The sequence below is a fragment of the Bidens hawaiensis genome, unplaced genomic scaffold (genome assembly GCF_021521415.1).
Source record: "Bidens hawaiensis isolate Kalapana, Puna unplaced genomic scaffold, B.hawaiensis_p1.1 tig00000369_1, whole genome shotgun sequence".
NCBI classification, from domain to species: Eukaryota; Viridiplantae; Streptophyta; class Magnoliopsida; order Asterales; family Asteraceae; genus Bidens; species Bidens hawaiensis.
The window spans coordinates 1,320,136-1,340,241 of NW_027491028.1; positions in this window are offsets into that span (position 1 = coordinate 1,320,136).

Genomic DNA, 20,106 nt, shown 5'->3' on the forward strand with positions numbered 1-20,106 from the left:
CAACCTACCATACGTTTTGGCTAATCATCACGTGTTCAACTAAAGCAAGTCTTAGTCCCCCCCCCCCCCCCCGCCACATATTTTGTTTGACTGTTTTGTTTCAAGTTCCACGTGTTAAACCAACTTCAGTGTCACTTTTGTATTGTACGTTACTTTAAATATTATCTTTTCTAGTTTTGTACTTTTGTACTGTACGCTACTTTAAATAATATCTTCATTGGAATTCCCTACAGGGAGCCACCTAATATCTTTTTCCAAAGACACATTTTGTCCATAATTTACATATTAAACTATCAGATAAAAATATAAGGGTCCACGTCATATCCTAACACACAAAATACACCACAAAAACAGAAGTCGCATCCGTAACTTCTTTGCCCCAACCACTTACCCCACTTAAATCATGTTCAGAGACCACAGTACCCTACCCCATACGTAATTAAAGTTTTACAAAACAAAATGTACAAGTTTAATCAAAAGCATACTGAAGTCATGGGATCTTTTCACTTAGCTCCTGCCTCCATAAGAACTTCTTTCTTCATAGTGTTTAAGTCAAACAAAAAGAATTTTTGATAATATTTTTTTCCTTAAACCTTTAAGCTGACTTTTTTTCTTCATGCCTTGTCTAGCAAACCCAGCTTCAAAGTTTTCACCCTCCCCCATGAAAGTCTCCATATGCCTCATCAACACCACTCCACCTTCTGTCGTGTGGTTTGTGATTGCCCACTTTACTTGAATTCTTTCAATCTTACTCCCCTTTATCTCCTCACTCTTTGGATGATTCCATGACTCCAAATATCTCACAAACATGTCCTTCCAGAAATCCGTTAATAAACTAATTAACATATTTGTAATTTTTTGTTTCATTTTACTAAACTAATTATCATATTTATTGTCTAATTAAGTAGATTCTTACCAGTTTGTACGCGGTGTCTTTAAATTCGAACACGTCATTGTCCCGTATTGTTACCAACGGAAGCATATTTGGAAAATGGTCAATTGTGAAAATTGACAGCTTCTTAAGTTTGAAAACCACCACAAAATACTCATCGTGTTCCATTACTGGGAAAAAGACCAAGTCTATGTTTTTGAAACTACATATACTCAAATCTGACCTCATTGACATGTACACGTTCTGGGCGAACTTTGCGTCTCTCACAATCTTGTCCCCTTTCTCTGCCCCTATCAAACCCTCACCCTGTTTTCATATCATTAGGTATTGTTTAGATTTATAATTTATTAACCAACATGAATAAATACCTTTAAACAATTACGCACTTACCATCACCTATGCGCTTAGGAAGTATCTTCTCGGTGTTTTTTGTGTATCCAAAGTTATGTTCTCATTCAATACTGCCAACCACAAGTTCACCACGTTCTTGTCTATCCTCTCCTCGTAGCTCAAACTCCTAATCACCTCCACATCCGCTTTCAATCCTTGACTCGTTGAGAATATTATTTTACTACATGTTAATACCTTTTTTCAGTACTTTTGTTTTTACAACTTAAAAAGAACACAATTAAAAAACCCATTTTCTATAATTCATTAACATTGGAGTTAGTAAAACGGACACCACAATAACCCAATCATTATTTTGTAGTAGCTTACCGATTTGTTTCTTCACTGTTTCCGTCCTCAACCATCACGTAGTCCCATTTTATATTTTCCAAATTCGTTGTCGTCCTTTTAATATCCAACGCCCCACTCATTGTTGTCATTTTTTCAGCTTTCCCTCTAACTACCCCTGCCTTCAATTTCGTCTTCTTTTTCTCCATTTCAGAAATAACTTCGCTCTAATCTATTCCCCTTTTCATTGGCTCAACTACATATAGCACACTTTGTCAACAATATATAACGTATGTTTTCCTTAAAAAATAACATATGAAAATGACTTTTCTAAAGTTTTTTTATAACTGCTTTCTTAATACCTCTCCTTTGTTCATCTTTGACCGGTTGACGCGATGAGCTTCCTACGTCAACATCTGTCTTTGTTGGTGTGGCTACACACATATATAACACCCAAATTAGGTTGTTTAATATGTTTTCATTTTCCAGTTGACAGTAAAATGACATTTGAAACATATGGACTTTGTTTTTAATACCTTTTTTTTGTTCCTCTGTTACTTTATTCGGCGACGGTGTTTGTACATCCACAATTTTCTTTGTCTTTTTTTGTGTGTCTACGACATTTGAAACAAATAGTTACTATCACAGTTTACAATTATACATTACTACAATATATTTTTCAATACGTGTCTTGTCATCCTCTTTTTTCTGTTTGAGCCGAATAATTTTCCGGATCATCAGTTTTTTTTGGTGTTGCTGCAACACATAAGGAAGACATAAAATATGTTTGTAATATCGTTTTGATTTACACTTTTTACAAAATCACTAAGTAACAAATAATTCTAATTTATTACCAATCTGTGAAACCCCTAGATTGAAAGACGGTGCATTGGTTCCAAAATCTTCATTCTCTGCAACATTCAAATACATATAAGTTGAAACTGTAAATGTAATCAACAACTATGTATATTATAGGCTTACCTACTGTCTTTGGTTTACGGGCGGCTTCCCTTTTTGTTCTTCCTTCGTTACCCCGTTGTCGGTCTTCGGTTTCATCTTCCAGCAACCTAAGATCATCATCCCTAGTACTCTCATCTCTTGTTTTTTTCATATTCATTGACATCCAAATCTTCGACTTCCATGTTGTCCACATCATTTTTTCCACCTGTCACAATTTTTTCATACATACTTTCATATATGTGTTGTGAAGTTACATTTTTTCTCTTTAACACAAATGACTACTTACTTTCATCTTCCGATTTCTCAAAGCTATTAACATCTTCGTTGTTTTCATCTTCACTCAAACCAATTTCTTTGTCTTCTTCATCAACCTGTACATCATTTTTGCACTTTGTATCTTCCAATTCTACCACATCGTCAATCTTCCCTTTGCTTTGCATATCCTCTCCCATCTCATCCTCTACAGTTTCCTTATCTTCACCCTTTTTTTCTTCTGCAATAAATTGATTTGACAGAGACTTTATATATCAGGTGACTTATGTTATATGCTAACCTATTTTTTTCAATGTGTTTATTTTTTTTGTTTTCACAAACCTCCGCCGCTGACATTATCCTCGTCTTGGTCGTTGTCTAAGCTTGCTTTTGTTGCGTCTCCTAGATTTCCCTCTTCTTGGACATCTGTTTCCTCATAATACTCTTTTTAATTCAAATGTTTTAAAAAACAATATTAATATTGATTTGTAAGCGAATAAATTATTTTTGTAATATCTTACCTTCACAGTTTAGGTCATCCAGAATATTATTAATTAACTTACCAGTATCATCTTCGTCACCATTTGTTCCATCAACTACCTTTACCGTTAATGAACTTCTGTAACGGCTACAAAGTTTTTCAAATTCCTCCGACTCTATGTTCATTTTTTCTAGCTTTCTTAACATTTTATCCATTTGTTTCTTTGCACTCTCAAACTCTTCAAGATATTCTTTTGCTTCATTTAACTTAGCCTTTGTTAAAAGGAAAACATAATACAAATTAACATACTTTTTATTTAATAAATAACATATGTTATAAATTTGTATCTTCTCACCTGAAAAACTTCTTCGTCGTCACCTTTCTCCTCCTTGATCCAATTTCTTATTTTCTTTTTCTCCCAAACTCCGAATTCTCCTGCTAACCTTTCTTTTCTATCTCTTGATATAAGCAACTCCTTACTCCAAAACTTGATTGGGTTCGTATTCTCATCTGAACAAACTTCTTTGAAGTCCATGCTTTCAACATATAAAATCTGTAAAAACAAAACTAACAAGTTAATAGTTTCCTACCAGTTAATGTGTTTCTACTTTCAAACATTATTAAATTAACTAACAAATTACCGTTAAAACTGTCATTGGGCCGTAGAAGTACTTGCTGACATTACATCTTTCCCATCCAAGCTTACATGTTTTCAAGCATTCAATAATGTAAGAACCCCAATCAATTTTCTTGAAATCTGTTTTGCTACCTATGTAGTTTAATATTTCCTCTCTACATCTTCCTTGGGTTTTGCAATCCCCCATGATGCACAAGAACAACATTAAAAGTTAAGACGGAACATGAATGTATCTTTGTCCTCGGCTTCCCTTATTTTTTCCAGAATTTCTGTTGGCGCGAAATGTAGTCCACGATATCTCTCTCTCTCTCTCCATTCCGCCACACAGTTGGTATATTCTTCATGATACTTGAGATTCTCAAATTTCTCACCCTCACATGGTATTCCAAATAATCTCCTTATTGCCTTTTTGGTTACTTTAATACTCCCTTACTCAACCCCAATGGTCATTTTTTCTGGATCGAACCTGTCCACAACGAAATGTGCTAACTTGGCCGGTATCCCGTCAATGTTAAAGTGTATCATCCTCCAAAACCCATTTTCTTTACTCCTTTCCTTTGATTCTTTCTTAACTCCTTTATGCACATGCATAATTGAGACGGTGATGACCTTGTTCTTATACCGTGCCACCTTCTTCTCATCGTCCGTCGTATATGCCCTATCTTTTTTACCCTCTCTTTTTAGTTTCCCCAAAAACTTTTGCTTTGACCATTGGATCTTCTCACCTATTTTGTAATTAAATTTAGTTATTTTTAACAAACATGGTCTACACTTCGCAAACTTTTTTTTGTTCGATATCTTACAATATATACTTGTTTCCTCCCCGTCTGAGTATTCCCCTTGAGAATCTATTGTCTCATACCCTGTTAGTATTAACAAGTTCATTAATTTATTTTTAAATTCTGACACATGCTTACAAAATCTATGTTCAACTTCACATGCTACAAGTTACCTATTCTCTTTTTTTTTACCACCTTGCGTTCCCTCTTTATGTCAATCTCCTGGCTGTCTGAATCTGTTGTTTAAATTAGCAACAAATTAGTATCAAATGTATTCAAACAAAATTTAATGGGATTTAATTCAACTACAACAGATCTTTATATGTCTTTTTCTGATTATCTGTTGTAACCTTTTTTATAATTCTTTTTGTTTTCTAACCCCAAAACCTTTTGTTTTCTAACTGCTATCCTTTGTTAAACAAAGGCTATCATATTCAAAACGTATGTTTTACTTCATTAATAACATATGTTATTTTATCATATTCAAAACATATGTTAAACAAAGGCTATCAAAACAACTTAATTTACACCCTCATCAATTTACAATGTAATTATCCAAAACATTTTATACTACAACAGATCTTTTATTTTTACCTGAAAGCCTATATTTCTTCGACTTCAGTTTCCCCCCTCGCTTAGTATTGCTTCTTGGTTGATTCATTTCTTCGGATCCCCGTTCTTCACTTCCTGGTAAAAATACTCCATATTTTATTTACTTCACATATCACATAATATAAAGGTTTACTCATAAGGGATTCCTTACTCATAATATATAACTCATACCTGATTCTTAATCTTGTTCCCGTTCCATTTGTTTCTGCACCTTCCATTTTTTTGGTGTACTATCTTCTTCGTACTCACTCCCATCTATCTGTTCATGCAATAATAAATTTATATTCTTTAAATTTTAAATGTCTATAACGATGCACAATTTTTGAATACCTGAATACTTATGTGTTCTTGTTTTCCTCTTTTCGTTTCCCTTTCTTTTTAAAGCTCCTTTGTTTCTCAACTTAGCATTGCCCAAATCGTCTTCGCTTTCTTCTGAATCTGTATTTATTAACAATCACCCCAATAGCTTTTCAGCATGAATATTATTTTTAATCTTATACATGTTACTGTTTTAATTATTCGTAACTGTTTCTTTTTGTTCATTTATTGTTTTCTTTTGAGTCTTCTTCTTTTCGGTTGACTCTATAAAGATCGGATTTCTAATTGTGTTCCTAAACCGTTTTTTCGCAGTTTCTGATTTAATACAAAAAAACAAAGTTAAACTATGATTTACCTAAACTATAAATACCAAAAAATAAATGTAATTTATTGTACCCTTAAAGTTTTCAATACCTTTTGGTTCCATTTCAGCCGTGCCACATCCTCTCTTCTTTGAGCTTTTCACATAGATTGGGTTACCTAATGTGTTTTCAAGTTCTTTTTTTGTTTTTTGGAGATGCTTCTACTTCTTCTGTCGATAACAAAGTACTTCTTCTTTGATGTGCTTTGTTTCATTTTCTACAACTAATCCAAAAAAGTATTCAATAAGTAGCATAAAATCAAAAGCTATTTCTTTCAGTTACTCTGTGAGGTCAGTTTATACTCGACCAAAAAAAACCTTACGATTCTTAACAAACATGCTATGTTGTTTTCTTTTTCTGTTTAATCATTTTTTAACCTAGTTACACATTCACATTATGTAACTTATTAAAAAAGTTCAAACATAATCTTCATATTGTTAAACCTTCATAAAACCCATCTAATTTTTTTTAGCTTTAATATTATTAAAAATGTTAAAACCCTAAAACTTAGATTGTTATACAAAGATTACTGAAACTCACTGACCACATGACCAGAAAATGTTAAAAACCTAAACCTAAAGTTGTTATTCAGTTATGCATATGCAAGAACCTAAACATACCGATTATGTAGTCGACGTCTATCGGATGGTCGGATATCTCTCGGTCTTCAATCGATTTCGAACTGTCAATCTCTAGAAGAGCAAGGAGATGAAGCGGTGAAGATGAATTTGTGTTGGAATATGTGTTTCAAAATTTGAACGACTGGTTTTTAGATAGTTGGTGTGCAGGGGGTTTGATTAGACATAAAGTAATGGGTATGTTAAATGTCTTTCTTACCCTTCTGCGATTATAATATGTTTTTTTAATATAAATAATGAACTAATAATGGTCATTTAATCTCAACCATCTATTATAAGAAATCAATGGATTAGAGAGAGTTTCCAGGGTTTCCTCAACTGGAGTGGGTTTTTATTTTAACATTTCCCTATATATATATATATATATATATATATATATATATATATCAAGGACACGAAGTCCTCCATGAAGCCTTGCCTTACAAGGTCCGAAACCTCACCGACCGGAATCGGAGAAGTAACTACCAAATGTAACAAGGGGTATTATATTATGTATATGTTGCAACAACAAGCTTTAAGTAACAAGAATTAGTTATAAACAATGTTAGCATTAATGTGGAAGATGAACAAAGAACTTGAAGAATGGATACTTGAATCTTTAGTTTCAGAGAGTTTTTGGGAGAAGGAGAAGCAACCAAAAGAAGATGGAATGGTCTTGTTTATAAAGAGAAAGAGTAAGGGTTTGGGTATAATAATTCTTTCAAGTGTTTACATGCAAATGGGTTGGTTAATTTGGTCAAACAAGGCATAAAACAACAAAAACGAGTTGGGAACATCTGCAGGCCTGAGGTCACCACGCGCGACCCCCTGTCCCTTGGTAGCCACGCAGCGCGGCGCCCTCTAGGGATGGGGTTGGTCCATCTCGTCTAGCGTGGTTCGTTTTGCGTCCCGGAAGTTCGTTTTTGATGTAATTTGATCGTTTTAAACACGTTTTCGAATCCATAAAGGGGTTTTTCAAATTGAACATGTTGGAATGATTTAGTAACATAAATTCCAATATTTTATATATTTGAAATGTTCTACCCACGTGATCCTTATTCGCTTACGTACCAGGCGTGCTTCGTCGTACCCTGACTACTCCTCTTTCACTGGCTTATTTGTACCCAGCTACATGATGGCACTCCCCTCGGCCAATCCTCAATCGACAGCAACTCCGTCCTAGCGAATCCATATCACCTGGGTCTCTTTCTCTTAGGTTAGTTTCAGCAGGAAATATAAAGAAAAGTAAGGGGTCCAGTCAAAAGATCCTCTTTCGATATAAATCGGGTCGGTTTACGTGATAAACGAATACACAAACGAATACAAATAGAACCCGAAAATGACGAATGTCACAATTAGGGCCATAAAGGATCCCAAGGATTATTCTGACCAACATCTAAAAAAATTTGAATTGGATGCCAAAGCTCATGCAACGCTTTCCATAGCAATTCCAAATAAAATTTATGGGTGGATTACTTCATTGCAAATCTGCTAAAGAGTTGTGGGATGCAATGAAAGAACAATTCGGTGGAACTCCTCAAATGATTAAGAATACACGAGAAGTTCTCACACAACAATATGAAGCATTTTGTCATCTGAATGGTGAAAGTTTTAACTCAACAATTTTCAAGTTTCACTACATCAATTAGTGAATTAAAAATGGTTGAAATTAATTGCACAAACTCTGCTATGAATAACATATTTCTGAGATATTTTCCTGAACATTGTGATACTCATGGTATCATATTGAGAACATTGCCAAATTTCAAGGATCTGAGTTTAACTACTCTCCATGGTATGTTGCTTACCTTTGAGAGAGAGATTTCACAAAAGAAGAAGTTGGTCTTAACTGGTAAATCAGTCGACGATTATACCATTAGATCATCACTTTTGTACCAAGAGACTCAATATGTCGAAACTATTGACCTGTTTCTATGATTATTACATAGATATAACCACATGAATTGGTTTGGGTGTGGAAAATCAAGCGTTTGTTGTTAATGAAAATCCTCAAAATATGTCAGAAAATCTATCCTTTACTATGGATGATTTGCAACATATAAATCCAGTGGATCTGGAGGAAATGAAGATATTGAACTCATAAGCTCTTTTGCAGTTAGGACAAACAAGTTCTACAAGAGAACTGGAAGGAAATTTCCAGGATCAATGGACAAAAATTGGTTTTGATAAGACGAAATGACTTGTCACAAAGGTGGCAGGCTAGGACACTTTGCCAGACAATGCAGAACTCAGTAAAAGATCTCCCCAATCAAGTTCAACCTTTAATAACCTATCCAAGTTCAACTCTCCATCCTCATTCACAAAAACAAAGCTTCAATAACCATTCCACATCTCACTTTGCTCAAACCTCAACAATGCCCAATGCTGGTCCTCAATATCAGTATCAGTATGCACAAAGACCTCAACAAATGTAGCAGATGCAACATGTTCAACTTGCTTTTATCCCTCCTATCAACACACAAGCCTATTCTACCACACTTAGGTGTATCTCCTTCAACTCAAGAAAACAGTAAAACAAGCTTCTTCACACAAGGATTTGTGGATTGGAGCAGTCTACCTGAATAGATGAGCACAAAAGATTTGGCTCTAGTGGTGATAGATACAGAATCAACTGAAGAAAAGGATATGAAGAATGATTTCAAAGAAGAAATCATACAAGTGCTGATGACAAGTGACGCAAAAGCAGATTCTCAAGTTGTTGATGACAAAGCACTTGAAAGTGATGTTAACGAGGTAGCACCTGAAGTTTGTCAAAAATTGTGTTCAAATGATTGCATCAAGCTTGCTAATACAAACTGATAAAACAAGTTGCGGAACTTGAATAGGTAGTTTCAAAATCTAAAAATTATATGAAAGATAAGTTAAATGAAAAAGAAAAGGAGATTTTGAAGTTAAAGCATGATTTGTCAGATAAAAATGCTCGTGCTGAAAGCTCATTAAGTTAATACAATGAGTGCAAAAAAACATTAGAACAAACTCACGTAAAATGTAACAAACTAACTGAATCTAGTAAGGGTTTTCAAATGCTGTTGAGCAAGCAATCCAACAGTAATGTGAAATTTGGTATTGGATATAATTACACTAAGCAACTTGAGGAAGAAGCTGTATTTCAAACACAAGCTCAACCAATTGTTATACCAAGTACCAGTATTGGTATCGGTTCGGTACCGGTATTTCATCCAAAATTCGGGAAATATGGTACCGCTACCCATATTTTACTTTTTAGTACGGTTGAGATTTCAGAAACCCCTCATTATAAAATTCAAAAAACTAATTAAAAAAGCATAACTCAAAATATAAATTAAAAACTAAAAAAGTAAAAGTATTAAAAAGTTTCCCTCGTTTGTCTCGTTCCATAAAAAAAGTTGAGAATTGTCAACTCGTTTCAATCATTTTCTATTTTTAGTTTGACTCATTCTGCCCATTGTATTACAACTCATTCAACCCAATGGGTACATCTGCCACCCCTACTCTTACGCCTTGTTCTAGAGTTTTTTAACTAAGGAAAGAAAATGAAAGGAGAGGGAAGGATAAGAAAGGGAAGGAATTTTTTTTTAATTAGGTATGTTCTTGAGTTGGAAGGAAATTAGATGAAAGAAAAGGGTAACTATGTTAAAAAATAGTTATCCTTATTAATCATCCCATTTTTGAGAGGATAACTTATTGGGAAAATACGTTAATTTAATCCCTCCTAACTCCTCCTACTCATTTCGTTTTCATCCTAAAAAAAACTTAATAACACCCATTTTTTAACTATCCTTAGTTTTCATTTCCTTTCCCTCCTTTAAAAAACTCAAGAACAGAGCATTAATGATGGTTAAACGTTGATGAGTTAGATGGCTAAGACCCTTCCGGGACGTCTTCGAGTCTAGAGAATAAAAGTATTAAACCAACCAAAGCTCTCTCATGAACAAGCATTGTATTGTGATTTGTGATGTTTAAAAATAATGAGGTGTAATCATTCTTGAAGATGTGCAAATAGTTCACAAATACCCAGAAATAACTAACAAAATCGCCAAAATAATTTGTTAAACGCTCCCAGCGTTGACCAAAACCCAAAGCTGTTGGAATTCTTTCTTAAACGTCACAACAATTATTTACTTAGGTAGCGTTTGGTATGCATGAATGAGAGGCGGAATGGAATGGACCATTACGATGGAATGAAAAATTGATGAGTTTGGTTTATCGATGGAATGGAATCACCCATTACCATGTCCATTCCATTTCCTCTAAAACACCCCAAATTCATTCCATCCACTCCCCTTGTTTTTTTCATTTCATCCATCTTTCACACTATTTCACCCCACCACCACTACCCATTGCCCCCTTACCACCACTGCCTCTACGTTTGCCACCACCCACTGCCGCCTCCGCCGCCGGCCACCACCACCACCCGCCTCTGCTGCCCGCCACCGCCATCCCGCCTTCGCCGCCCGCCACCACCACCAACTGCCTCTGCCGCCTGCCACCACCCTTCACCACCTATCAGCGCCCCGCCCACTACCACCACAACCAACAGGCCATCACCGCCCGTCACCCGTCGTTCACCACCAGCAACCCCCACCACCTACCACTACCAACAATTGCTCCCGGTTCCCGCCCATCCCCACCGCCGCCCACCACCGCCACCACTATTACTGCTCGCCGCCCACCACCACCATCCCATCGCCACTCACTACCATTTTTATTTTATTCCGGTTTTTTCTAGCTTACCAAAAAATAATAAAAAAATATTTTATTCCCACATGGTAATCAAACATGTCAATGGAATGATAATTGATCATTCCATTACGCCGTTCATTCCATTCATTTGCTCATTCCATTCCATAGTCCATTACATTACCTCGTACCAAACAGACCCTTAGCGTTGCACTAATTGCCATACATTTTGTGTTGATTTGTTAAAAGCTACAATGGTTTGAATATATTGATGATAAACTGGCGTTAACCAGCGTTGGACAGACGTTGACGTACAACCATCGGTCATGGTTCTCACATGGTATAAATTCACAACAATCGAATTCGTTTATGTCTGTTAGGTTTGATTTTGTACGGTTATGTGTGTCGTTGGACCTTTTGACGTTTGATAAAGATCATATCCAATAGTAATATGAACATATAATATATATCTTAACAGTGATGTTTTATTTATTTTTTAGTATATGCTTAAGTACTATTATTAATTACTCAAGTGTAGTAGTATGTTCTCAATTGAAGGCCTAGCTTCACGTGATCGGTTGGTGCATTCTAATGCTATGTTCCATACCTTCAAAACTTTCCATCTATCTTTTCCTTCAATAGGGAACTCAAAAAACTCACCTTCTTTAACTATAATGTCTTCTTTTCTTCCAAATTCACATGATTGGATCCACTCCATTGCCTTTGGTCCTCCTATAATGTCCAACACGATTAACCCAAAATGATATATGTCATATTTTTGTGACAATGGTTCGCGTGGGGGTTGGGATGAGGCTGTCTTCTATTGACACGTGTCAGAATCTTCTATTGCTAGTTGTGAAAAGCCGTAGTTTGAGAGATAAGCATTGAAATCAACATCAATCATGATGTTAGAGGTTTTAAGGTTTCCATGGACATTCATAATCATGTTTCTTTCTCGGGGTGCTTGTGAATGGATGAAGAAAATGGCACGCGCTAAGTGCAAGATTATCTTTAGCCTTTTCTTCCAAGTAAGGAGGGTGTGACCATGTTCTCTTGCCCCTAAAACACTCCACCCCAAGACAATATGACTTCAATTTGTATGACAATTAATAGTATCATAGTTGAATGTAAATATTGTGTAGAAAAGAAAGCACATACCTATAAGTAGATCATGCAAACTACCCATTGGGTAGTAATCACATACAACAAACTTGAACCTCTTGGAATAAAGATAAGCTCTCACCGGAACAAGATAATCACAACGTTGTCCAATCGTTGCCAATCGTGCTACACGGTGACCAAACCCTTTCCTCCTCACACAAACCGTTCTAAACCTTTTTAAAATCCTACATGTACCATCACAAAACACCAGTTTCTCAGTCACTCCTAAAGTGCTTTCTCCCACAACCCCGACAGAAGCCCACATCACATCCTTCAATCTCCACCTAGACCCGCCATCTTTCTCCATGGTGTCACGGCCACATGGCACAACTGGCTCATTTTCCATGCATCCTATGAAGATCTCATCGTATTCACATAAGGAGAGCGATGATCGGCAGCTGCCTTCGTTATACCTAACACGAAAAGTTATCAATACTTGCAAACTTAGTTCATTGAATCAGAATAATAAAGGGATATCAACAAACCTAAAGCTTCGTTTGGGCTTGGTGTTTAAAGCTCTTGATAACATTGTGCTTTGTTTTAAAGAAATTAGGACGCGGGGGTTGCCCCTTTTGTAAAGGATTAAAAAGATTTTATTGGTTTGAATTTAATAAATATATTTAATCCCTAGAAATAATCGAAGTGTTAATTTTGTTTATTGAAGTCATTACCGGTTCATATATATGTCCAAAGTTAAGAATATGCAATTGAATCTATTAATTAATATTATTATTACGTTTAATAAAATAAAAGTTTTTGTTATGATATCAGACTTATTATTTTATTAAATTGAATATGCAATTGAAGTTTTTGTATTTTTCATTGAATATTTTACATAGTTTAATTATTTTAGTGGCGATCTTGTCCCTTCCATAGAGAAAACAAATAAAAAAACGTTTAAGTTGACGTAGTGATATCAACTTATTAAATTATTATGATATCAAACTTCTTTCATTTCTCAAAACCAAATACAAAATACGATTATACCCTTGTTCCTACGTTTTGTAGATTAAGATGATTTTGTATACGATCCCTACATCTATTACATATATGTACTAGTTTACATATTTTAAGTTACATATTCAATGCATTCATTTTGTGACTTATTCGAACTAAATGAACTCATGAATCATATCAATTTAAGTTTTACAAGTAGTCAAGTCACCTTCAACTTAAAAAAAGTCATCTCGTCACTGATGGATCTATAATTATTCATCAACGGAAGTAAACATATGGATTTGATAAAATTGGTTGGTCAAAGCAGGTCACATAAAACATGTTAAAACATGTTAGAATACCAACTAATCCGTTCAAATATCTTGACTTTCACCCGATCGTTAGAGTTTCCGTCACGGATGGACTCGAAAAACCACAGCTCGACTAAAAAATTACAACCACACACAAAGTTTTGGGCCTTTGGGGCTTGAATAAAGGGGCTGCTCTCAAATTAAACGGTCTCGTTAAATTTTAAGGGACTGCTATCAAATAAAACGGGCCTAGTTTATGTTATTCTATTTTTTCAACATAAACGTTTTGTAGTCCTAGGCTCCAAGCATGTTAATTCAGTATGTGAACCGTGAACGAGTTATATCTATCTATCTATCTAAATGTCTACCAAAAAATCATATGTGTTACTTTTTGGGTTGTCCCTCATCCTCGCTCAAGCCAACAGATTACTTGATTTGTATTTGAGGCTTCCAATGCGTTTAAACCGAATTCACATGTATAGGTCTCACCAAACCCAGATAATCCTTAAATGAGTTAGAGCATTCTCAGCAACTCCTCTAAAAGTTTTGTGAGAAAAATTTGTAAAAAAATGTTAGAGAATGGTAAGTGGTTGTGAGCAGAGCAGAGAGAAAATTTAAAAAAAATGCGTAAATTATGAGTAAATTTAGATGAACATTGTTCATATTTATTTATGTTTTAATATATTTGGAAGTGGTTGTGAGTGGATGAGAGATGAAATATAATAATAAAGATGTAAAAAATATTATTTAATTGTATATGAAAGAGAAAATGTAATGTTTTTTAGTGTAATTATAGAGCTTGAGATAAAGAAGTTGTTGTGAATACTCTAACATCTCATTTATTTGTGAAACTCTTTCATAACCAAACAATAATTTTTGCGGGTCATGGGTATCACCAAGCCTGGATAGCCCTTAAACATGTTATAACATCTTATTTATTTTATTTGTGAAATAACCCTTTAATCATCTAATAATAATTTTGGTAGGTAATGAGTCTCACCAAACCTGGATAGCCCTTAAACTCGTTATAACGCATCTTATTTATTTATGAAACTCTTTCATCATCAAACTAAGTTAATTTCTGTCCATATTATCCGTCGACGATCTATCCTATCCATTATCGGTTAACTTCCTATTACCACCCATCATCGTCAAGCTCCCTTCTCATGCATCAACCAACATCGTCACATCCATCAACCACTCCTTTTTCATAAGGCAATTATTTGTGCTCATGTTTGTACGTTTTAAAAACTCAACATGTTCGTGTTCGTTTATGTTATTCGTTAACAATCTAAAATACCTACATATCTTAATTGAATATAATGAATATAACAAACTTATACATACATATTAATTCAAAACAAACTTACATTAAAAATAAAACAAATCATTACAAATATAAAATAACAGAATGTTTAAAACCAAAAACCTATATAAAATTTAAACCCCATAACATGAGTAGTTAATGTTAAGTATGTTACTTTTGTATTTGATTTGAGCATATGTCTTTCGTATTCCAAATTTCTGACTATGGCTTTATTTAAAATAATCAGTACTTGAAGAGTTAACCTACAATTCCAATATCGTTTAATTCTGACCGGTAATAAATACCGGGACTTTGCAATATTTGATTGATCACAATTCTATAACTTTCTGACTGATCCCCGAGAGGGGAGATCTACCCTGAGTCCTGCGGACGTTCTTGTGTTTGGATAGGCAGGGGGTAAGCATGCGTGTGTCGATCTCACTGGGGTGTCCCCGTTGGTGGGGCTGAGAGACTGTGGCTTCGTTTCGAGACAGGCGGTTTTGAGGGCGGAATCTAGGAAGGTTGCTAAGCATGAGGCAGCGTGTTTGGAGAATCAGCACGTGTTCGTTCCTTTTGTCTTTGACACGTTTGGATCCCTAGCTCCCGAGACGGTTCGCTTTTTGGAGCAGGTGCAGAAGGTGGTCCACAGTGACTCGCAGAGCCCGAGGAACCATGGATTGATCTTTAATAGAATAGGCTTTGCGATTCAAAAGGGGATAGCGGCGCAGCTTGTTGCTCGCTTACTCATTATCCAGATGTAGTTTGGTTTGTGTTTACATGTGTAAGAAAGTATATTATCAAACTTATATATAAAGATGAAATAGATTTGAATACCACGAGATCCACAACATTGCTTCCCATAATAAACTAAACTGATAAAAGTATAAACTGTTAGAAGACTCGCTAAATTGATGCACCCAAACGGTCTAAACTGGATCCACTCCAACCCATCACCCACCAAATCCTATCTCAAATGTGTGGCATATCTTTTAATTTCTTTGATTCACTTAATAAACGTGTTACGTTTAATTCAAAGAAGATTTTTTATTAGAAAACCCCGAAAATATACAACACCTAGCTCGCTCATTCACCAAATACCAAATGAGACGACATCGATCTATGCATTGGTGATTATATGTAATTGCTAAAGAGAAAGAATGAAAGATGATAAATTATATATGCCGTTATATAATCATGTTATAAATCGCACCCAAATAAATAGATACCGATTTTACGTATGGTTTTCACAATTTTCTACATGAAATGTACTATATAACTTAGTAATTACCCGTCACTAGAAAAAAAGTTGATTTTATGATCAACTACAAGTTTTTTTTAAGAAAAACGTAATTTACAATTTTTTTTTTAATTAAAGTTTTCATATACACAAACCGAGCTACATCTGGATAATGGGTAAGCGAATAACAAGCTGCGTCGTTATCCCCCTTTTGAATCGCAAAGCCTATTCTACTAAATATAAATCCTTGGTTCCTCGGGCTCTGCGAGTCACTGTGGACTCTGCACCCGCTCCAAGAAGCGAACCGTCTCGAGAGCTAGGGATCCAAATGTGTCGAAAATAAATGGAATGAACACGTGTTGATTCTCCAAACACGCTACCTAAAGTTTGTTGCTATATATAGTACCTTAACAATATAAATAAACAATATACTAAAGTGTGACTTTTTTTCACTTGTTTATTGTTGTTTTCTTCATCCAGTGATTCCTAACGGCACTCCAAATCTTTTAACAACAAAATCCCACCAAATGGAGGGTGATCCGACTTGCCCGCTGCCCGTGTTCACAAAACACCTACTATAAACCTGCCCCAACACACTAATCCTATTTTCATTAGTAATACAACACAAACACAATGGAGAGAAACTTGGCCATTGTCACCATTCTCGCATTATTATTCGCGGTCTCAGCCGCTCGGATTCATCGACAACTCGATTGCATGGTCGATTTTCTACCGACTGATCAGACAATGAAACACGAATTTAACGAACCCGAGAACACAGATGAAGCAAACAAGGATCGGGTCATTAACGTTGATTTAACACCACGCTCGGATTATGCTAGGTTACATGCCATCAACCGTCGTTTCTTTGATGAATCGCGACGCTTGGTCCATGCCCGTCCTCATGGACATTTCCAAAATCCGTCCGTGGTACCTCGGTCTAGTAATGTTCATAAGGAAGGTTTCAGGGCTTCATCAAACAAGTTTAGGCGTGATCAACATCACCGTCACCAGCACAAGCATCATGTTCACAAAGATAACAATGATGGTTCGATGCTAAAGCGTGTACATGAAGCTCCTTTCATGAAGAGCATCCGCAAGTTTTTGAAGCATACCTTTGAGTAATGTAGTATAATGAAGATTTTTTTTTTTTGTACTATAATATGTACCATGATAATCACTTCAAATATATCATTATATGAAATTATATATTATTTAAGTCAAGGCACACGTTATTTCCTCTATGAAGTTTTTATTGAAAGTTAATGCATCAAGTTTTGTAATATATACATCAACATTTGTAAACTCTTAAAATCAAAAGGTTCTTAAAATGCCTTCCCCAAATGCTCTGTAATATGGTGTTTAAACTTAGCTAGAACTAAGGTGTTAACAATACAAGCAACTTGTAAACTATTCGAAATCGACTTTTCAAAAGCATATCAAACTTAACAATATAAGATTTTTTTAGTAATAAGAAAATGGTCACATGTCTTGGATCCAACAATTTTTTAGCATTCACTAATAATAAATCTAATATAGGTTTCCTCCCTCTTTGAAGAATTCGAAAAACAATCATAGGAATTGAGAAAGGAGGGAAAATATTTGATAACGAGAAAGAGGGAAAGAATATTATGAGGTGGCCCAACCAACAAAAGCTTATTTTAAACTCTCTTTTTTTTTCCTTTTCATTTTTGTTTTTGCTTTTCCTTATGTCCAGGTTTTTAAAATAGGATTAATAACTAAATCAAGCATGCTTGTCCTATATAAAGTTAAGTTGATAAACAATAATAAAGGCAAACTTAACGGTGATTAAGGAAAACCACCAACAATCATCATGGTTCATGTCTCAACTCTCATGAACATAAAGCATTCAATATTAAACTATGATATTAAAATTTAAAGAGCTAAACCTATAAAAACAAAAAAAAACAACTCAGAGGCTCCAATAGTATTCCTCTAATCAACGGAGTTGTGTAAATAGCTTGTAACTCGCTTTAAATTGATCCGAAAAGAACTTGATTAAACTCAATATGGTCCGTCTGACATGTCATTGACCTGATTAAACTCATTTGGCCTTTTTCGGTTATTAACCGGTCCGGTCTAACCGGTCCAAACCGATTCTCTAACCGGTCAAAACCGGATACTACCCTACCCGAAAAAACGATCTAACCGTTTGTTTCCCGCCAAAGAAAGCCGCTACCAAATTAATCGGTTAATGGTTAACCGGTTAACCGATTTGTGCACATCTAGTGAAACGTATTAAAATATGGGCAAACTAATTGGGCTTGATGTTAAATGGCCGGGTAAGGTCTTAAGGGTTTAGTGATCATCAAAACCAAAATGGCCGAATGACCCAAAGCACCTTTTCCAACCCCTTACCGCCTTACGGTCTCACTAGTGACAACAAATTATTATTTATTTGTCAACATATGATGGATTAGAAACTAAGGGTAAAGTTAAAATACGAAGCGAGATAAGTATGAGAAGTATTTGTAACAACACAAAAAATCTTTTGAAAATAAATTCAAATAAAATAAAAATCATAACTCAAAATATAAATAAAAAAAGAAAAAAAATTATAAAACTAAAATGTTTCCGCCGTCATCTTCCGTTTAAACAAATAAAAAATAATTAAAATAAATAAATAAATAATTGACGAAAAGACACAATAACAAAAATAAACAAAAAGACACAATTATAACTAAAAAAAGACACAATATATCGCAATATATAACACAATGTCGAATAAAATAACAAAATGTTGAGTAATATTACACATTATAATAATAAAGACACAATGTCAAGAAAAAAATACACAATCAGTGACGAAAATAAATACAAAACACAGTAATAAACAAAAAGACAATGATATTTTCCCTCACCATTTTTATTTTAAAACGAGAAAGACGGTGGAGACATTTTTGTGTTTTTACTTTTTTTGTTTATTTTAGTTATGATTTTTTTTTTAAATTTTTAAGGGTTTTTTACTTTTTTTTATGTGACCATAAATCTTTCTTATTATTTTTTATTTTTGTTTCAATACTTTGTAAAATAACTTGACTCTAGAAAGTAATATATTAATAAATTTATTTTTTCCTGACTTTGAAAGTTAAATCATTTATTAGCAAGCAACTGTACGTGATTGATTTTGTTTTAACCTTCAAATGGGTGATCTAACCCGAAGCCTACGTTCTTAGAAAAATAATATAGAAGACCGAACAGTATAGGGTGGGTCGTTGTTTCGGTTTGGGCAAGACCGAATATGAAATTCTTAGGCTAAGACTTTCATATTTTGGGTTTTTACCTGAATTAAACGAACCCGAATTCTCTCCCAAAATTAAACCGTGTATTACTTACACGGTCCGGTCCTGAGTCACGCGTCCAGATTACTCCGTTCGACTTGAATATTCCTCAGCCCTATGCAATAGTAAGCGAGTAACCTTTTTCTAGCAAATAATTACGTTTTATCTTATAGGGTTCATATACAACAATGACAAAAACCACTAAACCAATTGAACGAAATAAATCTGTTTGTACATTGTAGGTATAGTCTTGTTAGTGATAGTGTACGTAGATGTGGGATCTATCGTGCATGTGGTATCACGTGATACAAACCCACAGATGACATTACATGCACCATAACTATGACTATAAGTCATTGATCGAGTTGTCTTTATCCTTAACCAAACTTATAGGGTTCCACCGCCTATGGCCTCTGCCTCTACCCCACCACACGATGCCTTCACCGTTGATAATATAATATAAGCCCATTAGCCCATACGTACTCTGTCGGTGATTTAAAGGCCGGCTACTTATGTACGTCTTGTTAAATACACAAAAAGTTTTTATTAGCGTATGATAAAATTTCATTTCAAAAGGTGTTTCTGATT